The 18,725-nt window shown below is 44.1% G+C and overlaps 1 protein-coding gene across 2 annotated transcripts in view; it reads right to left on the bottom strand.

Annotated features, from left to right (window-relative positions):
- Positions 1-15,680, bottom strand: part of PPM1B (protein phosphatase, Mg2+/Mn2+ dependent 1B) — a 61,374-nt gene extending 45,694 nt beyond the window's left edge. For both annotated transcript variants that reach the window (XM_054279776.1, XM_054279775.1), the window contains exon 1: positions 15,601-15,680. The gene's annotated coding sequence lies outside the window, so the exon portion shown is untranslated. The remainder of the gene's footprint in view (positions 1-15,600) is intronic.
- Between the last annotated feature and the right edge of the window lie 3,045 nt (positions 15,681-18,725).

The raw sequence follows: 18,725 nt of genomic DNA, 5'->3' as shown, positions 1-18,725 counted from the left end.
TCCCTCGTCCCATTAAAGCACACCCTTGTCAAAAGTCCCACTCCAGTTTTCTTGTAGGTACCCAGCCTGAACAACCTCAACTCTATCAGCTTTTCCACACAGGAGAGGTGCTCCAGCCCTCTAATCAGCCTCACAGCCTCATATATATATATATATATATATATATATATATATATATATATATATATGTATACACATTTATACACACATACACACACATATATACACACACTTTTTTTTTAAATATATATACTCCACTTTTCCCTGGGAGTGGTGTGGGAATGAAACAACAAACATTATTAACATTTTGTTAAACTATGCATGTAAGCTGAAGGCAATGGCATCACTGCTGAACAGTGCTAATGGCTCCTACTATTTGATTGTGCTCTAACTCACAGCAAGGTGGCAACAGTGCAGGTGCTTGAAGCTATGGCTTGATTAAAAGAAATGCATCTCCCATTTCCTCCAAAATGCAGCAACCCAGCCCTAGTTCCTGATATTTTGAAAGCGACTGAAATATTACTCAAAAGGATGTTCACTCTCTGCACTCACAGAGAATTACAATAATAAGCTCATAATGGGGCCACAAAGTAAACAAAAGAGTTACTAAGGCACCACCAATTTAGTACAACATTCCATATCATGGAACTTAGTCTGTCAGTTTTATAATTAGCAACACCTATACTACTCAAAAGACACAGGTGCAATAAACATTAGCTACAAGTACCAACCTACTTGACTTTTAGTTAAGGAACACAGACACAGCTAGCTTATATATCTCTGATCATTAGTGCAGTTCAACAGAAATATGCAGAAGTATTTAAAGGTTAGTAAAGAGTGATAACATTCTGCAGGAATAGTACAATATGCAAGCCAAGAACTCAGAAACAGTACCATTTTTCCAAGTCTCAGTATTCATGCTTTGTCTCATCTGATCGTGGATAATTTCCAGTGTCTTACACAGTAGAAAATAGTATTTCTTTCAGATCTTTGCCTTTCTGATTAAGATTCACTTTAGAGACTCTTCCTTGTATATTGGGGTGAATAAAGCAAAAGAGTCTGAGAGTCTGAAAGTAGTAAGGTGGAAGAACTTACCAACTTCTCTCCTAGTTCACCACAATATTCAATAAAATCTCTAACTCAAGCACTTAATAGTAACAGCTAAACTGAAACTAATAAATTCTGTGAGCCACTGGAAGAGGCCAAGCTAGACAAGAAGTTCCTACTCATCTATGGCAACGCTGCCAAACATCAAGTGACTGCTTTTCACTTGTTAAAGATGAAAGCATGAAGTGATCTAAGGTACCAACCATTTGATGGCCATTACTTCCCAAAAAACTCCCACTTTCAGTATGCACCACCTTTACAGATGTCATGTAAGCAAATCCATTTCCACCAAAAAACTCCCACTTTCAGTATGCACCACCTTTACAGATGTCATGTAAGCAAATCCATTTCCAAGCCAGGAATATTCAAACCCTAGGACAGGAGAAGCTGCACACAATCACGTGTGTGTGCACCCGTTTCAGCCAGGACAAAACAGAGAAGTCCAGCACACGAATGCAGTTGTTTACAGTAACACATCCACATCCCGGGCACAAAGGAAAAGAAGGACTAAAAGCTGAGATTCTGATATATCTTAAAGCACAGAAACCACGACAAAGAAGTCTGTTACTGGCCACTACAGATCTTTTCAAAAACACAGAAGTGTTCTTCACAGGAGTTCTTCAGAAACACACCTTAGCTCTCTTGGTTACAAGAAAGAAACAAAGTTGCATTTCCCCCAAACCCATGAAAAGGGCTATCACAATGAAACCACCACACCTTCACAGACCAGAATATTGTTTCTGCAGCAAGAATCTGCCTCAAGCATTGCCTGTTCTGGAGATTGCCTACATCGAGTGTCCAAGATGACAGTTCACTTCCTTCTGTATCCAGGCTTGTGAAAAGAAACTAGCTTCACAAAAGCTGAGATTTAGTTTCACTACCCAGCATCCTGCTTACCCCTCCCTTCCCAGTAACTTCAAATGCTCTACAAATCGCTTTGCTTTTCCTTGAGGTTCAGAATACCAAAGGCAAGTGAAAGACAAGACACGTTGATAACTATAATGTTCTTAAAACTTAATTTTTGACAATAAAAAAGAGCATTTTTCCTTTCTTAGATTAAATGTTTATTCCGTGAACAAACCTTGCTTATTCCAAGCCCATTCAATGGGCAGATTCTAATTAACTACTGCTTAATACCAGAAACGTTTAACATTAAACTATTTTATTTAGTAGCCAGCAGACCCTTGAGGAGCTCTAGCTGTAACTGCTGTTCAGAAAGAGCATGAACCATTGACCAGCCACCCTTTAAAATTACTCCTCAACCAGTTTTCATTTGTCTAGTCATCCTCCCATTGAGACTGTAAACAGGAGTATGCTAGGGGACACCAAAACATCTTGCTAAGGTCAAAATAAAAAAAAAAAAAAAAAAATCTCTAAAGCTCTATCCTCAGCTGAAGATCTAGTAATTTGACAGAAGGCAGTCAGGTCAGTCAAGCACAACTGACCCCTGGTAAAGTCAGGCAGACTGAAAATAGTCACCTTTTTCAAAAATGTTTTTCTACAGATTTATATAAACTACTTATTGATAGTGCTATCCAAATAAAGCGGTATTTAACATTTTTATTAAGTGAAATGGAAAGCTTTCTTTATTATACAACATAGACTGAAACAGTGAATAGGAACCATCCCTTATGCTTCAACAATTTGCAGAATGCAAATGTTCCAAAGCCTAGATACAAGAACTCTGTGCATTAAAAAAAAAACAACCCAGGTCTCAACATGTGAAACACAGACATCAAACAATTCAGCTTCTGGCTGGTTTTCAAGGTATCTGGCTACAAGACAGTAAACAGCAAAGGTAATAAAAGGGAAAACTTGGTCCTTGTAACAGTATGTAAAATTCATTACAGAAATGGATGGCTGAGAAAGAAATGAGAAAGAAATGGAAAAGAACAGCAAATGGCCAAGAAAACTCAAACATGTTTCATTGTAAAGAACTTCTAGAATTCAGATTGCTTCCACTTTTTCAGACAGCTTGAATTTCTTCCCGATCTTCTTGCAAGAGACCTCCAACACTGAACAAATACAGAAACTCCTGGACACAGAATCAGTCAGTGCCTGACAAACAACTGCAAACTCTATTCTTTACTAGTGATGACATTACTCATGTTTCACCCAAAATAGTTCAGTCCCTCTGCAGTTCATCAAAACCTAGGCTTGAAACAGGCAGTGGGTAAGATACTCTAACCACACATTAAGTGATGACAAACACCACAGTGATGAGCTGAGCCAGTCCTCCTACCCCTAAGGAAATCTGAAAATGTGACAAAAAGAACCCAAAAACAGCTTGACTTGCTCAGAAACTTTCTGACAAACTCCTTACCGTGACCTTTGCTATGCAAAGTTTTGGTTTCTGCTGCTTTCTCGTGTACCTACAGACATTCTTGTCAGCAAGTGCTGGTATTTAATTAAAATGGAATGACTACTATGAAGGGAGTCATATAAACACCTGTTGCAGGCTATGCATTTGGGGAAAATCCAAAAGAGGAGACGGACCTTTTTCATTTAGTTATAATAGATGTTTTAATGTCAACATTTAGTTCCATGCTCTTTTACTTTAGGACTGCAACATGACTGGTGACACTGCTAACACTGTCACGGTTATGTGACTTCTCTGTGATCTTCATCAGCAGTGACATTCCAAGTAAATACAGAACTTCCATTCACAAGATAGGCCATCAGGTATCAAAACCACCAGTGTCAAGAACCACACAAGCACCTCATTTGAAACAGTTCAGCATGCAGTCCTACAGTAAGTGAGGCTATGCTGAACTGATAACTGCTGTAAGCCTACCTCCTGTCATGGTAGTTTCAGACCCAGCTTTGGCACCAGGAGCTGCTCTCACATCCTCATGCAGCAAGTTGATTCAAGAAGATAAACTAGAAGAAAATTCATTTCAGCAATATGTACCCAACAAATGCACGTTACCCACCTCCTACCCCGAGATGAGACACAGCCAAGTATCAACATAAGAAGGAAGAGGATCCTGCACACGGTCAGAAGCAGAAAACTGCAGAAATACAGCAGCACTAACATACTTAGGTAACTATGCAAGAACTTCTTCCTTAAAGAAAGTCAGGATTATGAGTGGGTTCCAGAAGCAAATGCCTGAGTGTGTGCAAAGGCCTAGCAAAAACTCTTTTCTGTACTGTATAAACACTGAAAAGCGGTGAAAAAAACAAACTAATCCAAGGACCTTTCAAATTTAAAAAGAGGAATACCAGATACTCACAAACTGGGCAGCACACAACAAAAATCTGTTTGGGTAGAGACTACAAACTTCCCATAATGGGAGACAAAAGCAAAGCTGCATTATGTACAGTAAGTGACTCAGCTTCCAAGAAGGTGCTATACCCATTGTTTTTAAACAGCTACAAAAACCTAACAGCAGTGCCTGGCTGACAAAGAAGGGGATGTATCTAGTGCCCAGCACTCTCACCAAGGCAGCATAAGATTTATTGACTAGAAACCAACACAGAAGAAACTAAGCTTCGAGTGAATTACATGCTAGCTACATGAGCTCTCCTGTCTATAGAATTTTGAAGACACCAGCTTTTGGCAGTTGGACCTAATAAGCTTTATTGCTTTTTTTCCCCTCTTAATGTAAAAATTAATCTGGGGTCACATCAGCTCACTCTTACTTTCCTTTTCTGAACAAAGCAGTTCAAAGTACATCTTCTCAGTCATCCAAAGACCTTAAAAGAATTTTTGCTTCTTCAGCAACAGTGACACAAGTCTACCAATTCCATGACACCTCAAATCCCTAAAGCACTGAGTTTTCCACTAACTGAAGAATTTCTTACACAATTCAGGGTGAATAAACCAAACAACTTGCACAGTTCAGGAAAAAGCACTATAGACTAAATCTTCTCTCACTACCCCTAGTTCTTCTCAAGAGTGGATTCAACAGGAGAAAATGAGCCCAAAGAAACCAAACACAAACAAAAGTAAGGACAGAAAGACTAATAGCAAATCCCCATCTCACCCAGCAGTGTCAGTGGTCAATTTTTACTTGCTGGGTTTTACTCATGCCAGTATCAAAAAGAGTCAGGATACTGCTGCAAGGCAAGCAGAGGTAGTGGCAGGCAGCAGAACTTGGTAATAAAAGGCAGTGCAGTGTATGTGCTGATAAAAATCTTTAAAATGAGGTACAGACAAATGAACAAAAACCAGAACCCCATGACGAGAGCAAGAAGGAATACTCCTCGATGAATTCTGTGTTCTGCCTACTCAAGTATTCTCTGGATTAGCTGAAGTTATCAGTGAATTTATGCAATAAGTTTTTCAGAAAGCACTGCAGTTTTCTTCCATACCAAGAACACTTTTCATGTCCTCTCCTCACTTATTTCAGTTTCTCCCTTGCAGTAACAGCATCAGACTTCAACTCAGGGAAAGGAAAGGATAAACACTGACTGGAAAAAAACCAACTTGAACAAATGAACTGTGCAGGAGAAAGGCTGCTCATAGGCAGGCCTGGTTCACCAGCTATTGTACTAATAGTAGCTTAAGATGGCGGCTACTAAAAAGAAAATAAATAGCAGAAAAGGATGATGGAGTTTCCAATACATTGTTTTAGGACCATTACTTGACTTTAGGAAAAGGCTTTAAGCACAATCTGAAAACTCATGACAGATCTAAGCTGTCACATGTGCTTTGTATGCAAGAGCTTGTTTTAATCAGTGCTTCAATAAGCAAACAAACAAGACCTTTGGAAGAAGGGACAATAGGGGGAGACCTATTAACAAGTTTTCCACATTAGCTTCCTGGTCTTTGTCAAACTCGACAACATAATCAGGTTTCAAGTCTCAACAAACCTTAAGACACTTTTCCAAAAAATAAAAGTTACTTCAGTTAATGACATTGCTACCCCAAGTTTTTGTTTATACAAAACACATCTGAATTTGCTAAGCCTGAACAAAACAGAATAGTGAAAAAAGATGAATTACAGCAGTAATTGAGCCCTACATTCCCTCTCTATATATGCAGAAATACAGAAAACTTCAGAATGAAAATAGCGTGGCTGTTAGATACATCTGTGAATAAATGGTATTTTTCGAGGAATTGTTTTTTCCAAATATGAATTAATACAGTACAATGGCAGAGTACCTTCCATAGTGACATTTTTCTAACCATGTTAAATTCTGTTTCCTGCCACTGGCAACAGCAGCATACAAGCTAATTTCAGGAATCCTGAACTATACTGGTATTTTATTTATTCCCTTCTGACTCCAGAAGTATCACACTTCACACATTTCACTTCAGGTTAAAAATCATGAGAAACTGTTTCAACTGTTTGTAACCTTATCCCCTTCCCTCCACAAGTCAGATATGCTAAGTTGACAGCATTCCTTTTTTTCTTTAAATTAAAATAATACTGTAACAACAGTCAAAATCACAAAATAAGCTGTTTTGTTTAACAACAGCTACAATACTTGAGTTCATTAAATATTTTAGAGAAGTTCTCTGGCCTAGAAATCCTTGTGTTTGGTATGTTCTAGTTAAGAAACTGAGATATCATCCAATTTGATTTAATGTTACAAACCATCTATTGATCTTCAGCAAAACTCTTAACCTCCATTATTTTCACAATCAAATACTGTAAGAAGACATAATAGCACAGACATGGTTCAGTGTAGGACAAACCAAAGGCCAAACAAAAGCAAAATAAATTTATTGTTTACTACAATATAAAAGCAGGATATGAAACACCGTTGGCACTACAGCAGAGTCCTAACTACCCTTTCCTTCCACATCACAAGCCTAATTAATTTTTCAATTTTAAAACATAGGAAAATGCTAAACTATCACTTCTACCACTTATGGAAAAACAGATGAGCCCTTAAGGCCTGACTGCAGAGGAGACTATTTAACTCTAGCAAACACTGTGAAACATCTCTTTCCAATGTAATCATCCACAAAAGTGGTATGCTTGTCTTTTCCCTGATCCCACCAACTGCTTGTAAGACACAGATACACTGAACTGCTTCCAGTTTCTTTACACTGCAAGAAATGCACAGAATCTAAAAGAGGGCTGGTCAGAAAACCTCACACAAAACAAACAACTCCTATTATGAATGCATTTTTTAAACTACTGAATGCTTATGAACTGGAGGTTATCTTTTGAACAGCAGTTTGAATTGCAGTGCACTTCCAGAGGATTTACAGAACAGGTTTCATGCTCCCGTCTTCCTCCCAGCTCTAGCTATTGTTTTCACAACATTGTTTTCATCTTGTTTATGTATGAAACACCCATTATTTGAAGTCTTGTGCACAACCTGCTACTTGTTTAGATAACTGCTCCTCAGAGTAACATAATCAGACACAACCTAGACTTTGGATGAGTCCAATAAGTTCATCCATCAGGGTAAGCAATCAGCAAACAAAAGAGCAGGAAAGACATTATCTCAGAGAAAAGGAAAAATGAAACAAAAAAGCTCTTGCTGTAATATGTCTCCTGGAAAAGTGATAAAGGCACAGAAAACACGACAAGCTAGCAAATGGATAAACATCCCATCTGAGGAGCCCATTTGATACACACACAGGCAGCAGCCCCACAATTACTGAGCAACACTCATTGAGTGTAAATCCCACCTGCAATTAGACATTGCTAATGACCTCCTTAGAGGCGTCACTTCAGTTCTTACTCACCCAAAGTGAGGCATTTGTGAGCCCCAACAGCCTGTACTGTGCATTGGGGCTCTCCTCAGCTACACGGAGCTGCTTTGCTTTCCAAGGGGAGGGACTGAACACTACCTGGGGCAGTCAACTTGAATTCAGGCCTAGCAGAGTTGTACAACAGCTGAAATAAAAAAACAAAACTTCATGTTTCCTTTAACACGAACACTAAAAAACCCCTATCCTTTTAGTAAAAAGCCAGCTATAAGCAATTTTAATCAAATGTTCCAGAGAACCAAGTTTCACATCAGACACGAGAAACCAGTGCCTGCAACTGGTGTCATATCTGAAGAGAGATCTTATGCACAAGCTGGTATGCAGAGTGCCTTTTGACCAGGATAAGATTTTCCTGCTGGGAACCAGAACAAGCAGTACAGACACATTTTACTACTACACTAGGTAAAGAGAGCAGGAGAAGAAAGGACACAGAAAAAACCCTGAGTAATATCTGTGCTACATTCACCTTTCATATCTTTACAGCTCTCTGAAGGCAGTGCTTTGAGTACAGACCCACTTCAACAGAAGCAAAAGGAACAATTTCTTCAGCTTTATACACTGAAGACAGAACTCTCAAAACAGCTCACAGTGCCACATGTTTCAGTACAGCACTTCTCATCTGAAAAGTTTCAAAGCACATGACCGTTTCAGCAGTTTTTCAAGGTCACAAGGGCAATGACAAACACAAGCCCCTGCCCCCTCCAACTGCTAATCCACCACCGTCTAAATCCAGTCTAGCTGTGCTCCAGACCCTTATGCAATGTGAAAACCCTCATTCACTTCCCTCCTGGAATCACGGCCCAAAACTACTGTATGTGGCACCCTATATACAGCTGCAATACACAAAGGCACCTTTACACCTGTTGACATTTATTTGGATGTGCTTTAACAAGCACGTTGAATATGCTGAAGAATTTTATCTCATTTATGAAGAAAAGGATTTCAGCATCCCTTAAGAAGCTGCCATGAAGAACACAATTTCCTACTTCTAGATGTGTTCTCCAAAATGTTGAGGGGAATATACTTTTAACTCTTTTGGAAGAAACTTCAAACAGTGGTAATTATTTTTTTAAAAAACATACAACCAACCACACACACAAACAGCAAAACAAGAAATAACGTTAGTGGAAAATAAAATAAAACCCCAAGCCAAGCTACAGTGCATGTTGTCTGTGTCCTCACAGTTTCACTGAAACACAACTCAAAAGTTTACACAAGGGTAAATATTTCACAAATAATCAGGTCCTATGAGTTTTGTGGAATAAACAGTCACATCAAGGAGAGAATCCAAACTAGTGCCCCTTGAGGACAAGGGAAGCAGAAGCTCAGCTGTGTTACCGAAACCATCATCCCATACAGGACAAACAAATGTGCCCCAAACAAATGAGAATACTTACAGAACTCACAGTACCCTGTACCCAACCACAAGACACAAAGCCACAGGAAGTCAGGCTTCAGAACTTGCTGCTCACACAGACAGTTTCATTCTTGATTAACTGAAAAAAAACCATGAAACAACTACTCTCCAGAATTTGTTGTAGTTTTAACACCAGTCTTTTTCACACAAGATTTCAAAATTAGGGACAATAACTTGGGAACGGATATTTAGTTACCAGGCACGATAAACAAGCCCTCCTTAGAGAGCAGCAGGCCAATTTCTGCAGGCCTGGCAACATTTAGGAAGCAGCAGAGGGGAGAACCCACTCCCCCTGCATAGCTCAGCACCCTCTGCAGTGCTCCATGTGCTTTTTAGTGGGCACAGCTGTACTGACATGTCAGTTTGAATTAGGAGCACGCTTTTCAAGTAGATCTGTCACCCACTTCCTGTATTTTAGTTCACATCTCATAGAAGTTTCTGAGCAAATGATCTGAAGATCTCCAAGACTGACCTACATCAAAACTCTGGGAAAGCTTGAACAGAGACTCAGTCCACAGAGTCAGACTTCAATTGGTCTGAAACAAACCCCACGAAGTACACACACTGGGGACACTGAGTCTACCTTACAGCTCCACTCCACAACCTTCTTCAGCTGCAGTACTGCTTGCTAGTGTAAACAGAACCAATGTGGCAGGGACTGTCCATCCACTTATGAGAGCCTCAAGCAGCAGGAAGCAAACCCACAGGTTTAAGCTGCCAAGATGCACCTTAAAAGCCCTAGAAAGGAGGTCTGTGCAGGCCTCTGGAGTAATGATAGCAGCAGTGTACCACCACTCACCCACTTTTGTTTCCACTCCTTTACAGGTTAGGAATTTCAAAAACTAGTGGGATACTCTAGAAAAGTTTCCTGAATAAAGAGAAAAACAGCCCACCAAAGATCTACATACTTCATGCATCACCTACCATTACTGTTTTACAAAACTGTTCAAGTAACCTTGAAAAGACAACTCAATCAATGGTTCCACTGGAGGTGGTGATAGCAGAGGAAGAGCAGCATGTACTCAATAATGCTTTTTATGACTTGCATATCAGCTCAACCAACAAAGCCACCCAGAACAGAGGGTTTTTTTCTTTTTGAATAAGCTGACCACCATAATATTCATTATTCCACTCGAATCAAAACATTAGTTCTTTACAAATAGTTCCATCACTGATATCTTCTTTCCTGTTACCCTTTTTTTTTCTATAAAATTTTAAATAGAAGATGATGAGTTTCAAACATATACCTGCCTTTAGCAGGACCAACAAGCTGGTGAGAACAGACCAAAGCAGTACTGCATGAAAAACTTCCAGTAATATGTTACCTCCTCTGCTCAACAAATCCTTAACATCTTAATTCATTACCTCCTTGATAAAAACAATTCATTCATATGCTAACAATGCAGAGCCATGTTTGCTCTACATTCAGTAAAGGTCAAGTTCCTATACTGGGGTGCAGACACAAAAGTAGGATTACTGAAGATGACATTTTCTGTTAACACATTAATCCCATGAAAACTGAAAGAACTAATGACACTTTCCTTTGTGATTTAACTGGAAGTTTGTGGTTCTTGACATGTCATTAACATATTCACTAAAAAGCCATTTTAAATTCTCCAGCAGCCCAGTCTGAAACATCCTTAAGCTATGTTTTTCTGATGTTTCATGTTAACTCTTGTGAAAACAGATTTAAGCACCTAGTTGCACTATTTGTTTGAAAGAAAACTCAATGAAAACTCAACTCATCCCATCAAAGATTAAGAGAATCTATGCCAGGAGATAGTAATGTAGTGACATCATAAAATGACACACTGAAGTAATGTTAATGAGAAACTAATGGTGCACAGGGAGAAAAAGAATTGTGGGTAACATTTTCATAGCAGAACAACAATACCTGGGCCTGAGTAATTTCCTTCAAAAATATAAGAAAGGCCGCTGTCTGCTGAGACACCTAATTTCCCCTTCTGCCATCATTCTATACATTAAAACATCTTTGTGCTTTCCCTCCCAACACAGGGTTTTCCAAGAGCCAGAAGACTAATTTAACCTACACTCACTGGCAACCCTTATGTCTCAACATGCCAATGATGTCTCAAGAAACTGAGATGAGTTGAACTGCTCATCTCTAGAAACCAGAGATGAGCTACCCCAGCTCAGTACTTTCTTACCATCTCGTGAAGATTTTCAGACCAGTTTTCTTCTGGAGTGACGCTCATAAATTCTTCCAAATATTTATCTGACTTTATCATATGATACAAATATAAATTTGTACAAGGCTTGAGCAAATGATAAGCAGTTTGGACAAAGTTTCCCACACTAGACATCTGTCTAAGGCTGAAAAACATCCAAACAGCTAAGGAGTTTGCAAAGTTGTCTGTTAAGTAAAGGCAGTACTGATAATCTTTCTGGAAACTCTGCAACCTTGTTCTTACATCAGGGATCATCTTTTAATTTCTCCTTTCTCAGCTTCTCTAGTCAGAGGTCATTCTACTTGGGTAGCTTGTTTTTTATTAAGAAGCTGCAATTGCTGGTCTAGATTTTGACATTAAATTCCCTGAACATTTTATGTCTACGCGAGATGCTGGAGGTTGGGGCTAAACCTGACTCCTGTAAGATGCATAAAACATTTATGCTGCATTCACACTGCTAACAGACAGTGAGAAAGAAGAAGTTACAATTCACACCCTGTACAGCTATAAGCCAAATCATGAAGACCACCAAGCATAAACTGAAGCACAGAATTAAAAAAGTAATACACAGGGAAGGAACCAAGACAGCAAAAGTTTTGATTTCAACCATTTTCCAAAGAAATTAGCACTGCTCTCCTCCAATTTACTGAGAACAATACTCAGATTGAATCACTTCAGTTACTAAAAGGCCCAAGATCTGAAGAATGCTCCTTTTTTACAGGGCAGGGAAGTGCAGCACTGAATTCCGAGAGATCAGTGGACAAATGACAAGAACTGAAAAAACAAACCCCAAACAAAATAGAGCATATTTGATTAAGGTAGTGGGCAGGAAGAATCAATACTAGGAAGAAAAACAAACATCTATGGACACAAAGATATGCATGGCCTGTCACAGTGAACACTCTCCACAGCTGAAACAGAGTCTGGAGCTTGGATTCTTTCACCAAGGCTTTCCCATTCACTTGGAAGAGACCATGCTTGTAAAAACCAATGGTTGGCTAATTATCTTCCAGTGCTGACTGGGAAAGAACAGCCATTTCCCACTTCCTAAGCTACAGCACTAAACCTATATGGCAGATTTAAGCATTCCTATTGGACTGATGATGCAAGGCACTATCAAATTATCAATTTTCATTTTCAATGGTTTTTTTTGAAAAGAAACAAAAAAAAAAAAAAAAAAAAACAAAACCCAACAACCTAAGACCAAACCAAGCAGCAGAAACCACACTGACAAGCCAAGCCCAGCCCTGCCCTGCTGAACACTGAGGCAGCACTCAGCAAGGTGTGCTGCAGCCTGCTCCATGTAAGGAGGACTTGCAATACTCACTGAACACTGCTCTATGCACATCCCCATCCCTTGCAGTCTAAATAAGCCCTGCTCCAAAGAGTAATACAAATATTTCATAAACACAGATTTCTACATCCACTACTAAGAGCAGATTTTAGTGCCTTTCCCTTCTGTAATATGGAAGCAATACACTAATGTAAGAAATACTCTCTGCTCTCCATTGGACCCCTGAGAGCAGTAGTTTTTGACAGTGAGCACGTGAAACTACTGTTCAACACACACACTTCACAGGCTTGAATTTCAATTGTAATAGGTTTTTATTTCTTGAGACAAGTTTACTAAGTCAGAAACACACATAAGTGATTATCATTGGAAAAGCTTGAGAGCAATGCACACCAGAGACAAGAAGAGAACTGGATTGTCCAGGATAACTACAAGACTACTCATTTCTTTCTCTTGTTCCTTACATCACTGACTGATCACCTCATGACTACCACTATAAAAGAAAAATGGGTTCTCTCTGCAGCCCTCTCCATACTGCATTAATTACATTTCCCTCATCCTGCTGTTGTGTGCCTTAATTAAATCACTGCCCTATGTAACAGACTCCTCTAAAGATCTGCAGAACAAGAGATGAGGGCCTATGCAAATAAATAGAACCTACTATCCCAAACTTCAGAACACAGGATAGACACATAATTAGTCCTCATTTCCAACTCATCCAAGCAGCTTTCCATTCTAAATGGATTGTCTCTTCACAAATCTCTGACTCTCAAGTGAAGATTTCATACACTCTTGATATGCAAACTCCCAGTTAAGTGTTAAGGTACAGAAAATGCAGGTAATAAACACATATAATGGATGTACTGGAGCCCGAGCCCACACATACACACAGGAGTTTGTCTACACCACATTAAGTGCTTTTAGTTAGCTGCTGACCTGTCAGCATCATGATGAGTGCTAGTTTCAGCAAAAATTTACCTTTAAAGTTAATGGTCAATTTATCCAGTGAAACAAACAGAACAAAATAAACAAACAAAAAAAGCACTTGACCAGAAACCCCTTGACTATCCTGTAACCTCCTTTAATCCAGTAATATTCATAGCAGTACTAAATTGCCTCATCATCTTTATTCACTTTTTTCCTTTTCACCAGGTGTCATAACTATAAAATACTTCTCTCCGTATATGAGCAGCAAAGAATCCCCACAGCCTCCAACCTGTACAGGACCCTGGAGCCAGTTCACCATCCCTCCCCCACACCATTTCAGCGTTTCACAGCCTCAGCCAAAACCGCCTGCCTCCTCTCTCTATGCACAGACTAACTCACTCAGCAATACGAAAACTCCAGTTTCCCTTTTGCACAAATACCATTCCCCTGACACATGCATGTATACATATCCTAACAGAATCTTCACCCTCTGTGCAAATTCATCCTTCTCCCCATTTTCAACCATACCCAAACGTCCATCCAAACCCCCTCACTTTCCTATAGTCCACGGTCATCCTTGAAAATTTACCTACAGGAAGACAGCACTGATGATCTAACAGACAGAAATTCAGAGTGCCTGATATCTGTCAAAAACATATATAACTATAGTTCTACAGCTCCCTAGCACATGCACAGACTTTTCTCCAAAAAGTACTATCATGATCACAACAACGGGCATTTGCTACACGTTTCCCCATTTGTATTCCATGAGGCAAACAACAAATATCCAGCCTTTCATTTCATTACAGATGAAACACCAACTCATGCTTCCTCGCAAGTTTCCAGGACACACACCACGTTGCTTTCTGCTCTAGCCCGCTCCACACACCAGACAGAGAACTCTCCGAGCTGGTGACAGCAGGGCATCTCTCTCAGCTCCCAGTGTGAGCAGCAGACAAACCAAAGCACAGCAGTAGGAACACGCATGACTTGCTGTCCACATACCAGCTCGTATTACACACGAAGGTCTCGCACATTAAGTCTAACCACAGTGGCCGCGAAACAAAACAAGTCCAGAACCTTGTAGCAACCTGTTACCACTGTGCCTGTAACTTGTACACAGGCTTCCCTACCACCCAAAGCCTCCCTCCCCCACGGCCTTTAGACGCCTGCCAACTTACCACCTTATTTCTCACAACACACAGAAGCCTGTTTACCTCTTACTCCTAAAGTCACAGGCCTTCCTGTAGCACTGCTCCCAAACACGTGTGCTTTCACCCACCACCTGCATCCCCACGGAATAAACACATCCCTCAACCTACCGCACACAAAACCAGACAGGTACAGATTTTATTAGCTGCCTCCAACAAAATTCATCAAAATGACGCCCTCCTTCCCGGAGAGATATTATTGTAAATTATGGTAAAAGGATATCTACTGGGTTGGCAGAGCCAGCAAGCTCCGAACTACGAGTAAGAACTGCCTTCAACTCCTTTCCCCCAAAGGCTCCCAGGCACTGCCCATCTGCCCGTGATTCCATCCCCAGCTCGTCACGAGCACCGAGCGCTCACGGCAGCTTCTCCCCCGGCGCCGGGGCCGTGCCGCCCGCTGCCCGCCCCGCCCGGCCCGTCGGTATCACGGGCCCGGCCCAGCCCGGCGCTCCCCAGGGCCCGGCCCATGCACGTGCGCGAGCCCGGCCCGCCGGCCGCCCCCCGCCCGGCTCCGGCCGCCGGCACACGCGGGACCCCTCCGGCGCCTTCCCCGGTGCCACCCACGCGAGGCCGGGCCTGCCGGCTCCGCGACCGTGCGGGGCCTGGGCCGTGTCAGCGCGGCCCCGGCCCTCCCTTCTCCCGCAGCGGGAGGAAGGCGGCGGCCGGGCCTCGCGGCGCCCGCTCGCTCCCCGGGGGCGCACCCGCCGCACGCCGCGTTCGCTGCCTCCCCCGGCGCCGCGGCCCCGGCCCCGGCCGGCCCGCTCAGCCCCGGCCGCCCTCTCTACCTGTGTGCCCCGCGTCCCCCGGCGCCCGGCGGCGCTGCGGGGCCCGGCGCGGGTGCGGGCGGTGCTGGCTCGGGCTCAGGTGCGCGCCGCCCCGCGCTGGCCGCCGCCGGCCGCCGCCGCCGCCCGGTCGCGCACTCGGAGCGCCGCCAGCAGCGCGGACATGTTGGAGCCGCCGTCCCCCCGCCCGCGTCACCGCGCTCGGGAGAGCTGGGCGGGGCCAGGCTCACCCCGCCCGCCCCATCCCGCCGCCCATTGGCCGCCAGCCCCGTCGGCACAGCCCTTCCTCGCTCTCATTGGTAGATGCGTTCGCCGCTCACACCCAGGCCCCGCCCAAAAGCTTTTCTCTGATTGGGTCTCCCCCGCCTGCTTTGGTAACTATTGGCTGCGGCTCTCGTCAGTCAAGACGACGGCACACGGACTCCGTCTTTCTCCGCACTTTTTTTTTTCCGGCCTCGCAGCCTCGGGCAGGACTGACGGAAGCGGCTGTCAGCGAGCGCCCTCGCCCCTCCCAGCCTCCCTCCTGCCGCCACATCCCCTCCCTCCCGGCGGCGCGGTTTGCCTGCAGGCCATTGGCTCCCAGCGCCGCCACTCCCGCAGCCTCTCTCGCCCCGGCCGCCGCTTCGCCAAGGGGGCGTGAACCGACCCGCGGGCCCCTTTTTCTGATTGGTTGCTGCTCCTGCCAATCAAGCGAGGCCGGCGGGGGAGCGGAGCGCGGTCCGGCCCGCGCGCCGAGCCGCTCCGCACGGCGATTGGTCGCGGGACGGGCGAGGGGCGCGCGACCTCCCCCGTGCCCCACGGGGGGCAGTGGGGAGTACCCGTATGTGCGCGCGATTACATCACCAGCAGCCAATCAGGGCGCGCGGGGGCAGGTGTCCCGCCCGAGGGGGGCGGGGCCTGGCGCCCCGGGCGGGACCCGCTGCACCTCGCACGGCCCGGGGGGCGGGAGCCGGGATTTGGGATCTGGGGTCTGGGATATGGGATATGGGATATGGGGCTGCTGTCGGTGCCGCTGCCGGTCGGGGCTGCTGGTGTTACCGCACCAAAGAGCGAGGCTGGAGGTGTCTCGGTCTCTGCGTTCCCATCTGCCCGCGGGGCTCGAGTGCCGTGTCCCGGCTCAGGGGACACAGGGGCCGGGGCCCCACTCGGGTGCCCGAATGAGGCGTCTCGGGGCCGCCCCTGGTACCCCACCGAGCCCTGCTGACACCGGGGCCGCCTGAAGAGTAGAATCACTGAATCACAGAATCGATCGGGTTGGAAAAGACTCCTGAGTTAGCGAGTCCAACCCGTGACCGATCACCTCCATGTAACCGTGGCACCGAGTGCCTCATCCAATGTTTCCTTAAGCACCTCCAGGGATGGTGACTCCACCATCACATCCCTGGGCGGCCCATTCCAATGTCTAATCTCCCTTTCTCTGAAGAAATTCTTCCTGATGCTCAGCCTAAACCTCCTCTGGCAAAGCTTGGGGCTAATTCCTCTCGTCCTGTCACTCACTACTTGCCTGGGAGAAGAGGCCGACCCCCACCCCGTCCTTTCGGTGCGTGTAGAAGGTGATAAGGTGACCCCAAAATCTCCCCCGAGCCCCGAGTCGCGGCAGTGGGGAGCGCAGGAAGGCGCAGCCGCTCCCGCCGCCGCCGCTCCGGCCGCAGGGACGGCCCCGCCGCGGGAGGCCGGAATGAGCGCCCGGCGGGGGCTCCCCTGCCCTGCGGCTTCTGCCTTGCCCCAAAGCAAAACTGTTTGTTCAGGAAAGAACATGAAAATCTGTCTGATCCCTCGTAATCCCGTGCTGTTCCCACCTTTCTCAGTCAATGGCTGGCTGAAGCCAGCTGCCGTTTACCTCGCTGGAGAGGGACCCCACTCGCGCCCCTACAGCTCTGTATGGCGGTTCAGCCACTGCAGGAAAGCTCTATAGGCTTTCCTGGAAAGCTGGAAGGGATATCCTTGCCTTGCACTCCCGAGAACCCAAACTTTAATGTGATGTCTGTAGAAATGGCATAATAATTCCCACACCGTAGTTCTCTGATGCTTTTGTCCCTTTCCTTACTCTGAGGTGTTTCCTTCCCACACACTGAATACATCAGCATGAGTGAGCACCCTTCACATGCAGGACTTGACACCATGGCTCAAAACACTTTGTAAAGCATTTTTATTTATTCTTCTATTCATTTTCTGGAGTGTTTACAAAAGGAACTGACCCTGAAAAAGATGAGAGCTTTTCTATGTGGAGTTGAAATTCTCTCCCAGTCTTCCAAATAGGCACATGATGGGATTATTTTCCCAGGGCCTCCGGAGTTATATCCACAGTGCAGAAAACACTGCAGCTTTTACCTCCAAGGTCATGGGCACCACCACTCACGGCAGAAAATCCTTGCACAGAGCTCTGAGGGTGTGACTGATGCAGCTGCAGCTCTAAGAGCCGATGCTTTGCTCTCTGTGGGTTCAAATGCATCCATTCCACACTGAGAAGTTGGGATAGTCCACCCCTGTGTGCCAGGGCTGCTCCCCAGAGCTCCCCACCAGCTGATAGAGCTGAATGAGAATGAAACCTAGATTGCCTCAGCACAGGCACTCGTGAGCCCGTTCAGAAAGAGCCAGAATGCTGAGACTGCGCTTCCCCTTCTGTCATAGAAAACTTGCTCACAGACAAGCTAATTTGAGTGCCCAGACCCAGCTGCCAATCAACCTAGTTAACTTTGCAATGTCCACATGATCTGGGACTCAAGATACTTTTATATAGCTAGAGATCTTTCTTCTTCTTTTTTTTTTTCCTTTCCTCAGGCTTATATCTCATAGTCATTTAAATATAATTCATGTATTATTAAAGCAATCACAAATCTGCCTAAAAATTGCTATCTCTTAGGGTTGATTAATGCAAAATTTATTTAGCCTAGATATTTCTTGGAGTTTTTGAAACTGTTTTTTATTTCAAGAGATTCACCAAGAATTTTTTGAGAGCTTGACACTTTTTAAATTAATGGTATGTCCTGCACAGATTTCAGCAGGTATGGAACTGGGCTGTAATTTTATCAGGTCCCTGTTTGCATCCCCTACTTTGCTTCTTGGGTACCTGCCAGAGAGATGCCCTGGGTAGCATTAGATAATTTTGCTCAGTATGTACATTATAT

This window comes from Melozone crissalis, unplaced genomic scaffold (assembly GCF_028551555.1).
Source record: "Melozone crissalis strain CALT ecotype California unplaced genomic scaffold, PUWL_Pcris_2 ptg000027l_1, whole genome shotgun sequence".
In the NCBI taxonomy this organism is placed as follows: domain Eukaryota; kingdom Metazoa; phylum Chordata; class Aves; order Passeriformes; family Passerellidae; genus Melozone; species Melozone crissalis.
Note: the sequence above shows the minus strand (reverse complement) of the source record. Positions and strands in the feature narration are given on the sequence as shown.